Source organism: Acanthaster planci, linkage group LG04, assembly GCF_054643075.1.
Source record: "Acanthaster planci isolate LZ-2023a linkage group LG04, COTS_SCS, whole genome shotgun sequence".
Taxonomy (NCBI): domain Eukaryota; kingdom Metazoa; phylum Echinodermata; class Asteroidea; order Valvatida; family Acanthasteridae; genus Acanthaster; species Acanthaster planci.
In genome coordinates this window covers 10,140,594-10,153,403 of record NC_141780.1, presented here as the reverse complement: position 1 = coordinate 10,153,403, position 12,810 = coordinate 10,140,594, and positions in this window count along the sequence as shown.

Here is a 12,810-nt window from a genome sequence, read left to right as displayed (position 1 = left end):
AGAAAAAGAGGATAGAGCTAGAGTGTGTTACAAATTCTGTTCTCTGGTTTCCAGCATTGTCTGTACTGTACGCTGCACATTTGTCGTGGGCACGCTCTCTATATCTCTGCTTAGAAAATCTGAAAATTCTCCAAGTGAGCCAATCGTGGTGTCACCTTAAAGAAAATATGTTTCTCTAAAGAGTGGTACTAGTTTCTTGACCAGATTTTGACGAGTTCGGGAATTATCTTAGAAAAATGAGAGATTTAGAGTGTGTTACGCATTGTATTTTATCGTTTGCCACATTGTCTGTTTGGTCTTGGGTACGGTCTCCATATCTCTGCTTACAAAATCTAAAAGTTTTCAGAACGAGCCAATCGTGGTGTCATCTCAAAGACAACATGTTTCTCTAACCACTAGTGCAAGATTCATAACAATATACTGACGAATTTGGGAATTATCCTTGAAAGAGAGCAAAAGTAAGAGTGTGTTACGAATTCTATTTTCTGATTTTCCACATTTTCTGTACAGTACGCTGCACCTTTGTTCGTGGGCACGCTCTCTATATCTCTGCTTAGAAAATCTGAAAATTCTCCAAATGAACCAATCGTGGTGTCATCTAAAAAAGAATATGTTTCTCTACATACTGGTACTAGTTACCTGACCAGATTTTGACGAGTTCGAGAATTATCTTAGAAAAAAAGAGAGAATTAGAGTGTGTTACGAATTCTGTTTTTTCGTTTCCTGCATTGTCTGTACTGTACGCTTCACGTTTGGTCTTGGGTACGGTCTCTATATCTCTGCTTAAAAAATCTAAAAGTTTTCCGAACGAGCCAATCGTGGTGTCATCTTTAAGAAAATATGTTTCTCTACAGACTGGTACTAGTTACCTGACCAGATTTTGACGAATTCGGGAATTATCCTGGAAAGAAAGCAAAAGTTAGAGTGTGTTACGAATTCTATTTTCTGTTTTTCCACATTTTCTTGTACTGTACGCTGCACCTTTGGTCGTGGGCACACTCTCTTTATCTCTGCTTAGAAAATCTGAAAATTCTCCAACTGAGCCAATCGTGGTGTCACCTTAAAGAAAATATGTTTCTCTACAGACTGGTAGTAGTTACCTGACCAGATTTTGGCGAGGTCGAGAATTGTCTTTGAAAAAAAGGAGTTGAACTAGTGTGTGTTACGCATAGTATTTTTTTCGTTTCCAGCATTGTCGGTACTGTACGCTGCATGTTTGGTCTTGGGTACGGTCTCTTTATCTCTGCTTAGAAAATCTAAAAGTTTTCAGAACGAGCCAATCGTGGTTTCATGTTCAAGAGAATATGTTTCTCTACAGACTGGTACTAGTTTCTTCAGCAGATTTTGAAGAATTCGGGAATTGTCTTAGAAAAAGAGGATAGAGCTAGAGTGTGTTACAAATTCTGTTCTCTGGTTTCCAGCATTGTCTGTACTGTACGCTGCACATTTGTCGTGGGCACGCTCTCTATATCTCTGCTTAGAAAATCTGAAAATTCTCCAAGTGAGCCAATCGTGGTGTCACCTTAAAGAAAATATGTTTCTCTAAAGAGTGGTACTAGTTTCTTGACCAGATTTTGACGAGTTCGGGAATTATCTTAGAAAAATGAGAGATTTAGAGTGTGTTACGCATTGTATTTTATCGTTTGCCACATTGTCTGTTTGGTCTTGGGTACGGTCTCCATATCTCTGCTTACAAAATCTAAAAGTTTTCAGAACGAGCCAATCGTGGTGTCATCTCAAAGACAACATGTTTTTCTAACCACTAGTGCAAGATTCATAACAATATACTGACGAATTTGGGAATTATCCTTGAAAGAGAGCAAAAGTAAGAGTGTGTTACGAATTCTATTTTCTGATTTTCCACATTTTCTGTACAGTACGCTGCACCTTTGTTCGTGGGCACGCTCTCTATATCTCTGCTTAGAAAATCTGAAAATTCTCCAAATGAACCAATCGTGGTGTCATCTAAAAAAGAATATGTTTCTCTACATACTGGTACTAGTTACCTGACCAGATTTTGACGAGTTCGAGAATTATCTTAGAAAAAAAGAGAGAATTAGAGTGTGTTACGAATTCTGTTTTTTCGTTTCCTGCATTGTCTGTACTGTACGCTTCACGTTTGGTCTTGGGTACGGTCTCTATATCTCTGCTTAAAAAATCTAAAAGTTTTCCGAACGAGCCAATCGTGGTGTCATCTTTAAGAAAATATGTTTCTCTACAGACTGGTACTAGTTACCTGACCAGATTTTGACGAATTCGGGAATTATCCTGGAAAGAAAGCAAAAGTTAGAGTGTGTTACGAATTCTATTTTCTGTTTTTCCACATTTTCTTGTACTGTACGCTGCACCTTTGGTCGTGGGCACACTCTCTTTATCTCTGCTTAGAAAATCTGAAAATTCTCCAACTGAGCCAATCGTGGTGTCACCTTAAAGAAAATATGTTTCTCTACAGACTGGTAGTAGTTACCTGACCAGATTTTGGCGAGGTCGAGAATTGTCTTTGAAAAAAAGGAGTTGAACTAGTGTGTGTTACGCATAGTATTTTTTTCGTTTCCAGCATTGTCGGTACTGTACGCTGCATGTTTGGTCTTGGGTACGGTCTCTTTATCTCTGCTTAGAAAATCTAAAAGTTTTCAGAACGAGCCAATCGTGGTTTCATGTTCAAGAGAATATGTTTCTCTACAGACTGGTACTAGTTTCTTCAGCAGATTTTGAAGAATTCGGGAATTGTTTTAGAAAAAGAGGATAGAGCTAGAGTGTGTTACAAATTCTGTTCTCTGGTTTCCAGCATTGTCTGTACTGTACGCTGCACATTTGTCGTGGGCACGCTCTCTATATCTCTGCTTAGAAAATCTGAAAATTCTCCAAGTGAGCCAATCGTGGTGTCACCTTAAAGAGAATATGTTTCTCTAAAGAGTGGTACTAGTTTCTTGACCAGATTTTGACGAGTTCGGGAATTATCTTAGAAAAATGAGAGATTTAGAGTGTGTTACGCATTGTATTTTATCGTTTGCCACATTGTCTGTTTGGTCTTGGGTACGGTCTCCATATCTCTGCTTACAAAATCTAAAAGTTTTCAGAACGAGCCAATCGTGGTGTCATCTCAAAGACAACATGTTTGTCTAACCACTAGTGCAAGATTCATAACAATATACTGACGAATTTGGGAATTATCCTTGAAAGAGAGCAAAAGTAAGAGTGTGTTACGAATTCTATTTTCTGATTTTCCACATTTTCTGTACAGTACGCTGCACCTTTGTTCGTGGGCACGCTCTCTATATCTCTGCTTAGAAAATCTGAAAATTCTCCAAATGAACCAATCGTGGTGTCATCTAAAAAAGAATATGTTTCTCTACATACTGGTACTAGTTATCTGACCAGATTTTGACGAGTTCGAGAATTATCTTAGAAAAATGAGAGAGTTCGAGTGTGTTACGCATAGTATTTTATCGTTTGCAACATTGTCTGTACTGTACGCTGCACCATTGGTCGTGGGCGCGCTCTCTTTATCTCTGCTTAGAAAAACTGAAAATTCTCCAAATGAGCCAATCGTGGTGTCATCATAAAGAGAATATGTTTCTCTACAGAGTGGTACTAGTTTCCTGACCAGATTTTGACGAGTTTGATAATTACCTTAGAAAAACAGGAGAGAGGTAGAGTGTGTTACGAATTCTGTTTTCTCGTTTCGAGGATTGTCGGTAATGTACGCTGCACCTTTGGTCGTGGTTACGGTCTCTATATCTCTGCTTATAAATTCTGAAAACTCTCCAAATGATCCAATGGTGGTGTCATCTTGAAAAAAATATGTTCTCTACAGAGTGGAACTAGTTTCTTGACCAGATTTTGACGAGATCGAGAATTATCTTAGAAAAAGAGGAGAGAGCTAGAGTGTTTTACGCATTGTATTTTATCGTTTGCCACATTGTCTGTTTGGTCTAGGGTATGGTTTCTATATCTCTGCTTACAAAATCTAAAAGTTTTCAGAACGAGCCAATCGTGGTTTCATCTCAAAGACAACATGTTTTCTAACCAGTAGTGCAAGATTCATAACAATATACTGACGAATTCGGGATCTATCCTTGAAAGAGAGCAAAAGTAAGAGTGTGTTACGAATTCTATTTTCTGATTTTCCACATTTTCTGTACTGTACGCTGCACCTTTGGTCGTGGGCACGCTCTGTTTATCTCTGCTTAGAAAATCTGAAAAATTTCCAACTGAGCCAACCGTGGTTTCACGTTAAAGAAAATATGTTTCTCTACAGAGTGGTACTAGTTTCTTGACCAGATTTTGACGAGTTTGATAATTATCTTAGAAAAACAGGAGAGAGTTAGAGTGTGTTACGAATTCTGTTTTCTCGTTTCCAGGATTTTCGGTAATGTACGCTGCACCTTTGTTCGTGGTTACGGTCTCTATATCTCTGCTTATAAATTCTGAAAACTCTCCAAATGATCCAATGATCCAATGTCATCTTAAAGAGAATATGTTCTCTACAGAGAGGTACTGGTTTCTTGACCAGATTTTGGCGAGTTCGAGAGTTATCTTAGAAAAAAAGAGAGAATTAGAGTGTGTTACGAATTCTGTTTTTTCGTTTCCTGCATTGTCTGTACTGTACGCTTCACGTTTGGTCTTGGGTACGGTCTCTATATCTCTGCTTAAAAAATCTAAAAGTTTTCCGAACGAGCCAATCGTGGTTTCATGTTAAAGAGAATATGTTTCTCTACAGACTGGTACTAGTTTCTTCACCAGATTTTGACGAATTCGGGAATTATCCCGGAAAGAAAGCAAAAGTTAGAGTGTGTTACGAATTCTATTTTCTGTTTTTCCACATTTTCTTGTACTGTACGCTGCACCTTTGGTCGTGGGCACACTCTCTTTATCTCTGCTTAGAAAATCTGAAAATTCTCCAACTGAGCCAATCGTGGTGTCACCTTAAAGAAAATATGTTTTTCTACAGACTGGTAGTAGTTACCTGACCAGATTTTGGCGAGGTCGAGAATTGTCTTTGAAAAAAAGGAGTTGAACTAGTGTGTGTTATGCATAGTATTTTTTTCGTTTCCAGCATTGTCGGTACTGTACGCTGCATGTTTGGTCTTGGGTACGGTCTCTTTATCTCTGCTTAGAAAATCTAAAAGTTTTCAGAACGAGCCAATCGTGGTTTCATGTTCAAGAGAATATGTTTCTCTACAGACTGGTACTAGTTTCTTCAGCAGATTTTGAAGAATTCGGGAATTGTCTTAGAAAAAGAGGATAGAGCTAGAGTGTGTTACAAATTCTGTTCTCTGGTTTCCAGCATTGTCTGTACTGTACGCTGCACATTTGTCGTGGGCACGCTCTCTATATCTCTGCTTAGAAAATCTGAAAATTCTCCAAGTGAGCCAATCGTGGTGTCACCTTAAAGAGAATATGTTTCTCTAAAGAGTGGTACTAGTTTCTTGACCAGATTTTGACGAGTTCGAGAATTATCTTAGAAAAATGAGAGAGTTCGAGTGTGTTACGCATAGTATTTTATCGTTTGCAACATTGTCTGTACTGTACGCTGCACCATTGGTCGTGGGCGCGCTCTCTTTATCTCTGCTTAGAAAAACTGAAAATTCTCCAACTGAGCCAATTGTGGTGTCACCTTAAAGAAAATATGTTTCTCTACAGACTGGTAGTAGTTACCTGACCAGATTTTGGCGAGGTCAAGATTTGTCTTTGAAAAAAAGGAGTTGAACTAGTGTGTGTTACGCATAGTATTTTTTTCGTTTCCAGCATTGTCGGTACTGTACGCTGCATGTTTGGTCTTGGGTACGGTCTCTTTATCTCTGCTTAGAAAATCTAAAAGTTTTCAGAACGAGCCAATCGTGGTTTCATGTTCAAGAGAATATGTTTCTCTACAGACTGATACTAGTTTCTTCAGCAGATTTTGAAGAATTCGGGAATTGTCTTAGAAAAAGATGATAGAGCTAGAGTGTGTTACAAATTCTGTTCTCTGGTTTCCAGCATTGTCTGTACTGTACGCTGCACATTTGTCGTGGGCACGCTCTCTATATCTCTGCTTAGAAAATCTGAAAATTCTCCAAGTGAGCCAATCGTGGTGTCACCTTAAAGAGAATATGTTTCTCTAAAGAGTGGTACTAGTTTCTTGACCAGATTTTGACGAGTTCGAGAATTATCTTAGAAAAAGAGGAGAGAGCTAGAGTGTTTTACGCATTGTATTTTATCGTTTGCCACATTGTCTGTTTGGTCTAGGGTATGGTTTCTATATCTCTGCTTACAAATCTAAAAGTTTTCAGAACGAGCCAATCGTGGTGTCATCTCAAAGACAACATGTTTTCTAACCAGTAGTGCAAGATTCATAACAATATACTGACGAATTCGGGAATTATCCTTGAAAGAGAGCAAAAGTAAGAGTGTGTTACGAATTCTATTTTCTGATTTTCCACATTTTCTGTACTGTACGCTGCACCTTTGGTCGTGGGCACGCTCTATTTATCTCTGCTTAGAAAATCTGAAAAATTTCCAACTGAGCCAATCGTGGTTTCACGTTAAAGAAAATACAGAGTGGTACTAGTTTCTTGACCAGATTTTGACGAGTTTGATAATTATCTTAGAAAAACAGGATAGAGTTAGAGTGTGTTACGAATTCTGTTTTCTCGTTTCCAGGATTTTCGGTAATGTACGCTGCACCTTTGGTCGTGGTTACGGTCTCTATATCTCTGCTTATAAATTCTGAAAACTCTCCAAATGATCCAATGATCCAATGTCATCTTAAAGAGAATATGTTCTCTACAGAGAGGTACTGGTTTCTTGACCAGATTTTGGCGAGTTCGAGAATTATCTTAGAAAAAAAGAGAGAATTAGAGTGTGTTACGAATTCTGTTTTTTCGTTTCCTGCATTGTCTGTACTGTACGCTTCACGTTTGGTCTTGGGTACGGTCTCTATATCTCTGCTTAAAAAATCTAAAAGTTTTCCGAACGAGCCAATCGTGGTGTCATCTTTAAGAAAATGTGTTTCTCTACAGACTGGTACTAGTTACCTGACCAGATTTTGACGAATTCGGGAATTATCCTGGAAAGAAAGCAAAAGTTAGAGTGTGTTACGAATTCTATTTTCTGTTTTTCCACATTTTCTTGTACTGTACGCTGCACCTTTGGTCGTGGGCACACTCTCTTTATCTCTGCTTAGAAAATCTGAAAATTCTCCAACTGAGCCAATCGTGGTGTCACCTTAAAGAAAATATGTTTCTCTACAGACTGGTAGTAGTTACCTGACCAGATTTTGGCGAGGTCGAGAATTGTCTTTGAAAAAAAGGAGTTGAACTAGTGTGTGTTACGCATAGTATTTTTTTCGTTTCCAGCATTGTCGGTACTGTACGCTGCATGTTTGGTCTTGGGTACGGTCTCTTTATCTCTGCTTAGAAAATCTAAAAGTTTTCAGAACGAGCCAATCGTGGTTTCATGTTCAAGAGAATATGTTTCTCTACAGACTGGTACTAGTTTCTTCAGCAGATTTTGAAGAATTCGGGAATTGTCTTAGAAAAAGAGGATAGAGCTAGAGTGTGTTACAAATTCTGTTCTCTGGTTTCCAGCATTGTCTGTACTGTACGCTGCACATTTGTCGTGGGCACGCTCTCTATATCTCTGCTTAGAAAATCTGAAAATTCTCCAAGTGAGCCAATCGTGGTGTCACCTTAAAGAGAATATGTTTCTCTAAAGAGTGGTACTAGTTTCTTGACCAGATTTTGACGAGTTCGGGAATTATCTTAGAAAAATGAGAGATTTAGAGTGTGTTACGCATTGTATTTTATCGTTTGCCACATTGTCTGTTTGGTCTTGGGTACGGTCTCCATATCTCTGCTTACAAAATCTAAAAGTTTTCAGAACGAGCCAATCGTGGTGTCATCTCAAAGACAACATGTTTTTCTAACCACTAGTGCAAGATTCATAACAATATACTGACGAATTTGGGAATTATCCTTGAAAGAGAGCAAAAGTAAGAGTGTGTTACGAATTCTATTTTCTGATTTTCCACATTTTCTGTACAGTACGCTGCACCTTTGTTCGTGGGCACGCTCTCTATATCTCTGCTTAGAAAATCTGAAAATTCTCCAAATGAACCAATCGTGGTGTCATCTAAAAAAGAATATGTTTCTCTACAGAGTGGTACTAGTTACCTGACCAGATTTTGACGAGTTCGAGAATTATCTTAGAAAAAAAGAGAGAATTAGAGTGTGTTACGAATTCTGTTTTTTCGTTTCCTGCATTGTCTGTACTGTACGCTTCACGTTTGGTCTTGGGTACGGTCTCTATATCTCTGCTTAAAAAATCTAAAAGTTTTCCGAACGAGCCAATCGTGGTGTCATCTTTAAGAAAATATGTTTCTCTACAGACTGGTACTAGTTACCTGACCAGATTTTGACGAATTCGGGAATTATCCTGGAATGAAAGCAAAAGTTAGAGTGTGTTACGAATTCTATTTTCTGTTTTTCCACATTTTCTTGTACTGTACGCTGCACCTTTGGTCGTGGGCACACTCTCTTTATCTCTGCTTAGAAAATCTGAAAATTCTCCAACTGAGCCAATCGTGGTGTCACCTTAAAGAAAATATGTTTCTCTACAGACTGGTAGTAGTTACCTGACCAGATTTTGTCGAGGTCGAGAATTGTCTTTGAAAAAAAGGAGTTGAACTAGTGTGTGTTACGCATAGTATTTTTTTCGTTTCCAGCATTGTCGGTACTGTACGCTGCATGTTTGGTCTTGGGTACGGTCTCTTTATCTCTGCTTAGAAAATCTAAAAGTTTTCAGAACGAGCCAATCGTGGTTTCATGTTCAAGAGAATATGTTTCTCTACAGACTGGTACTAGTTTCTTCAGCAGATTTTGAAGAATTCGGGAATTGTCTTAGAAAAAGAGGATAGAGCTAGAGTGTGTTACAAATTCTGTTCTCTGGTTTCCAGCATTGTCTGTACTGTACGCTGCACATTTGTCGTGGGCACGCTCTCTATATCTCTGCTTAGAAAATCTGAAAATTCTCCAAGTGAGCCAATCGTGGTGTCACCTTAAAGAGAATATGTTTCTCTAAAGAGTGGTACTAGTTTCTTGACCAGATTTTGACGAGTTCGAGAATTATCTTAGAAAAATGAGAGAGTTCGAGTGTGTTACGCATAGTATTTTATCGTTTGCAACATTGTCTGTACTGTACGCTGCACCATTGGTCGTGGGCGCGCTCTCTTTATCTCTGCTTAGAAAAACTGAAAATTCTCCAACTGAGCCAATCGTGGTGTCACCTTAAAGAAAATATGTTTCTCTACAGACTGGTAGTAGTTACCTGACCAGATTTTGGCGAGGTCGAGAATTGTCTTTGAAAAAAAGGAGTTGAACTAGTGTGTGTTACGCATAGTATTTTTTTCGTTTCCAGCATTGTCGGTACTGTACGCTGCATGTTTGGTCTTGGGTACGGTCTCTTTATCTCTGCTTAGAAAATCTAAAAGTTTTCAGAACGAGCCAATCGTGGTTTCATGTTCAAGAGAATATGTTTCTCTACAGACTGGTACTAGTTTCTTCAGCAGATTTTGAAGAATTCGGGAATTGTCTTAGAAAAAGAGGATAGAGCTAGAGTGTGTTACAAATTCTGTTCTCTGGTTTCCAGCATTGTCTGTACTGTACGCTGCACATTTGTCGTGGGCACGCTCTCTATATCTCTGCTTAGAAAATCTGAAAATTCTCCAAGTGAGCCAATCGTGGTGTCACCTTAAAGAAAATATGTTTCTCTAAAGAGTGGTACTAGTTTCTTGACCAGATTTTGACGAGTTCGGGAATTATCTTAGAAAAATGAGAGATTTAGAGTGTGTTACGCATTGTATTTTATCGTTTGCCACATTGTCTGTTTGGTCTTGGGTACGGTCTCCATATCTCTGCTTACAAAATCTAAAAGTTTTCAGAACGAGCCAATCGTGGTGTCATCTCAAAGACAACATGTTTTTCTAACCACTAGTGCAAGATTCATAACAATATACTGACGAATTCGGGAATTATCCTTGAAAGAGAGCAAAAGTAAGAGTGTGTTACGAATTCTATTTTCTGATTTTCCACATTTTCTGTACTGTACGCTGCACCTTTGGTCGTGGGCACGCTCTGTTTATCTCTGCTTAGAAAATCTGAAAAATTTCCAACTGAGCCAACCGTGGTTTCACGTTAAAGAAAATATGTTTCTCTACAGAGTGGTACTAGTTTCTTGACCAGATTTTGACGAGTTTGATAATTATCTCAGAAAAACAGGAGAGAGTTAGAGTGTGTTACGAATTCTGTTTTCTCGTTTCCAGGATTTTCGGTAATGTACGCTGCACCTTTGGTCGTGGTTACGGTCTCTATATCTCTGCTTATAAATTCTGAAAACTCTCCAAATGATCCAATGATCCAATGTCATTTTAAAGAGAATATGTTCTCTACAGAGAGGTACTGGTTTCTTGACCAGATTTTGGCGAGTTCGAGAGTTATCTTAGAAAAAAAAGAGAGAATTAGAGTGTGTTACGAATTCTGTTTTTTCGTTTCCTGCATTGTCTGTACTGTACGCTTCACGTTTGGTCTTGGGTACGGTCTCTATATCTCTGCTTAGAAAATCTAAAAGTTTTCCGAACGAGCCAATCGTGGTTTCATGTTAAAGAGAATATGTTTCTCTACAGACTGGTACTAGTTTCTTCACCAGATTTTGACGAATTCGGGAATTATCCCGGAAAGAAAGCAAAAGTTAGAGTGTGTTACGAATTCTATTTTCTGTTTTTCCACATTTTCTTGTACTGTACGCTGCACCTTTGGTCGTGGGCACACTCTCTTTATCTCTGCTTAGAAAATCTGAAAATTCTCCAACTGAGCCAATCGTGGTGTCACCTTAAAGAAAATATGTTTCTCTACAGACTGGTAGTAGTTACCTGACCAGATTTTGGCGAGGTCGAGAATTGTCTTTGAAAAAAAGGAGTTGAACTAGTGTGTGTTACGCATAGTATTTTTTTCGTTTCCAGCATTGTCGGTACTGTACGCTGCATGTTTGGTCTTGGGTACGGTCTCTTTATCTCTGCTTAGAAAATCTAAAAGTTTTCAGAACGAGCCAATCGTGGTTTCATGTTCAAGAGAATATGTTTCTCTACAGACTGGTACTAGTTTCTTCAGCAGATTTTGAAGAATTCGGGAATTGTCTTAGAAAAAGAGGATAGAGCTAGAGTGTGTTACAAATTCTGTTCTCTGGTTTCCAGCATTGTCTGTACTGTACGCTGCACATTTGTCGTGGGCACGCTCTCTATATCTCTGCTTAGAAAATCTGAAAATTCTCCAAGTGAGCCAATCGTGGTGTCACCTTAAAGAGAATATGTTTCTCTAAAGAGTGGTACTAGTTTCTTGACCAGATTTTGACGAGTTCGAGAATTATCTTAGAAAAATGAGAGAGTTCGAGTGTGTTACGCATAGTATTTTATCGTTTGCAACATTGTCTGTACTGTACGCTGCACCATTGGTCGTGGGCGCGCTCTCTTTATCTCTGCTTAGAAAAACTGAAAATTCTCCAACTGAGCCAATTGTGGTGTCACCTTAAAGAAAATATGTTTCTCTACAGACTGGTAGTAGTTACCTGACCAGATTTTGGCGAGGTCAAGATTTGTCTTTGAAAAAAAGGAGTTGAACTAGTGTGTGTTACGCATAGTATTTTTTTCGTTTCCAGCATTGTCGGTACTGTACGCTGCATGTTTGGTCTTGGGTACGGTCTCTTTATCTCTGCTTAGAAAATCTAAAAGTTTTCAGAACGAGCCAATCGTGGTTTCATGTTCAAGAGAATATGTTTCTCTACAGACTGATACTAGTTTCTTCAGCAGATTTTGAAGAATTCGGGAATTGTCTTAGAAAAAGATGATAGAGCTAGAGTGTGTTACAAATTCTGTTCTCTGGTTTCCAGCATTGTCTGTACTGTACGCTGCACATTTGTCGTGGGCACGCTCTCTATATCTCTGCTTAGAAAATCTGAAAATTCTCCAAGTGAGCCAATCGTGGTGTCACCTTAAAGAGAATATGTTTCTCTAAAGAGTGGTACTAGTTTCTTGACCAGATTTTGACGAGTTCGAGAATTATCTTAGAAAAAGAGGAGAGAGCTAGAGTGTTTTACGCATTGTATTTTATCGTTTGCCACATTGTCTGTTTGGTCTAGGGTATGGTTTCTATATCTCTGCTTACAAAATCTAAAAGTTTTCAGAACGAGCCAATCGTGGTGTCATCTCAAAGACAACATGTTTTCTAACCAGTAGTGCAAGATTCATAACAATATACTGACGAATTCGGGAATTATCCTTGAAAGAGAGCAAAAGTAAGAGTGTGTTACGAATTCTATTTTCTGATTTTCCACATTTTCTGTACTGTACGCTGCACCTTTGGTCGTGGGCACGCTCTGTTTATCTCTGCTTAGAAAATCTGAAAAATTTCCAACTGAGCCAATCGTGGTTTCACGTTAAAGAAAATACAGAGTGGTACTAGTTTCTTGACCAGATTTTGACGAGTTTGATAATTATCTTAGAAAAACAGGATAGAGTTAGAGTGTGTTACGAATTCTGTTTTCTCGTTTCCAGGATTTTCGGTAATGTACGCTGCACCTTTGGTCGTGGTTACGGTCTCTATATCTCTGCTTATAAATTCTGAAAACTCTCCAAATGATCCAATGATCCAATGTCATCTTAAAGAGAATATGTTCTCTACAGAGAGGTACTGGTTTCTTGACCAGATTTTGGCGAGTTCGAGAATTATCTTAGAAAAAAAGAGAGAATTAGAGTGTGTTACGAATTCTGTTTTTTCG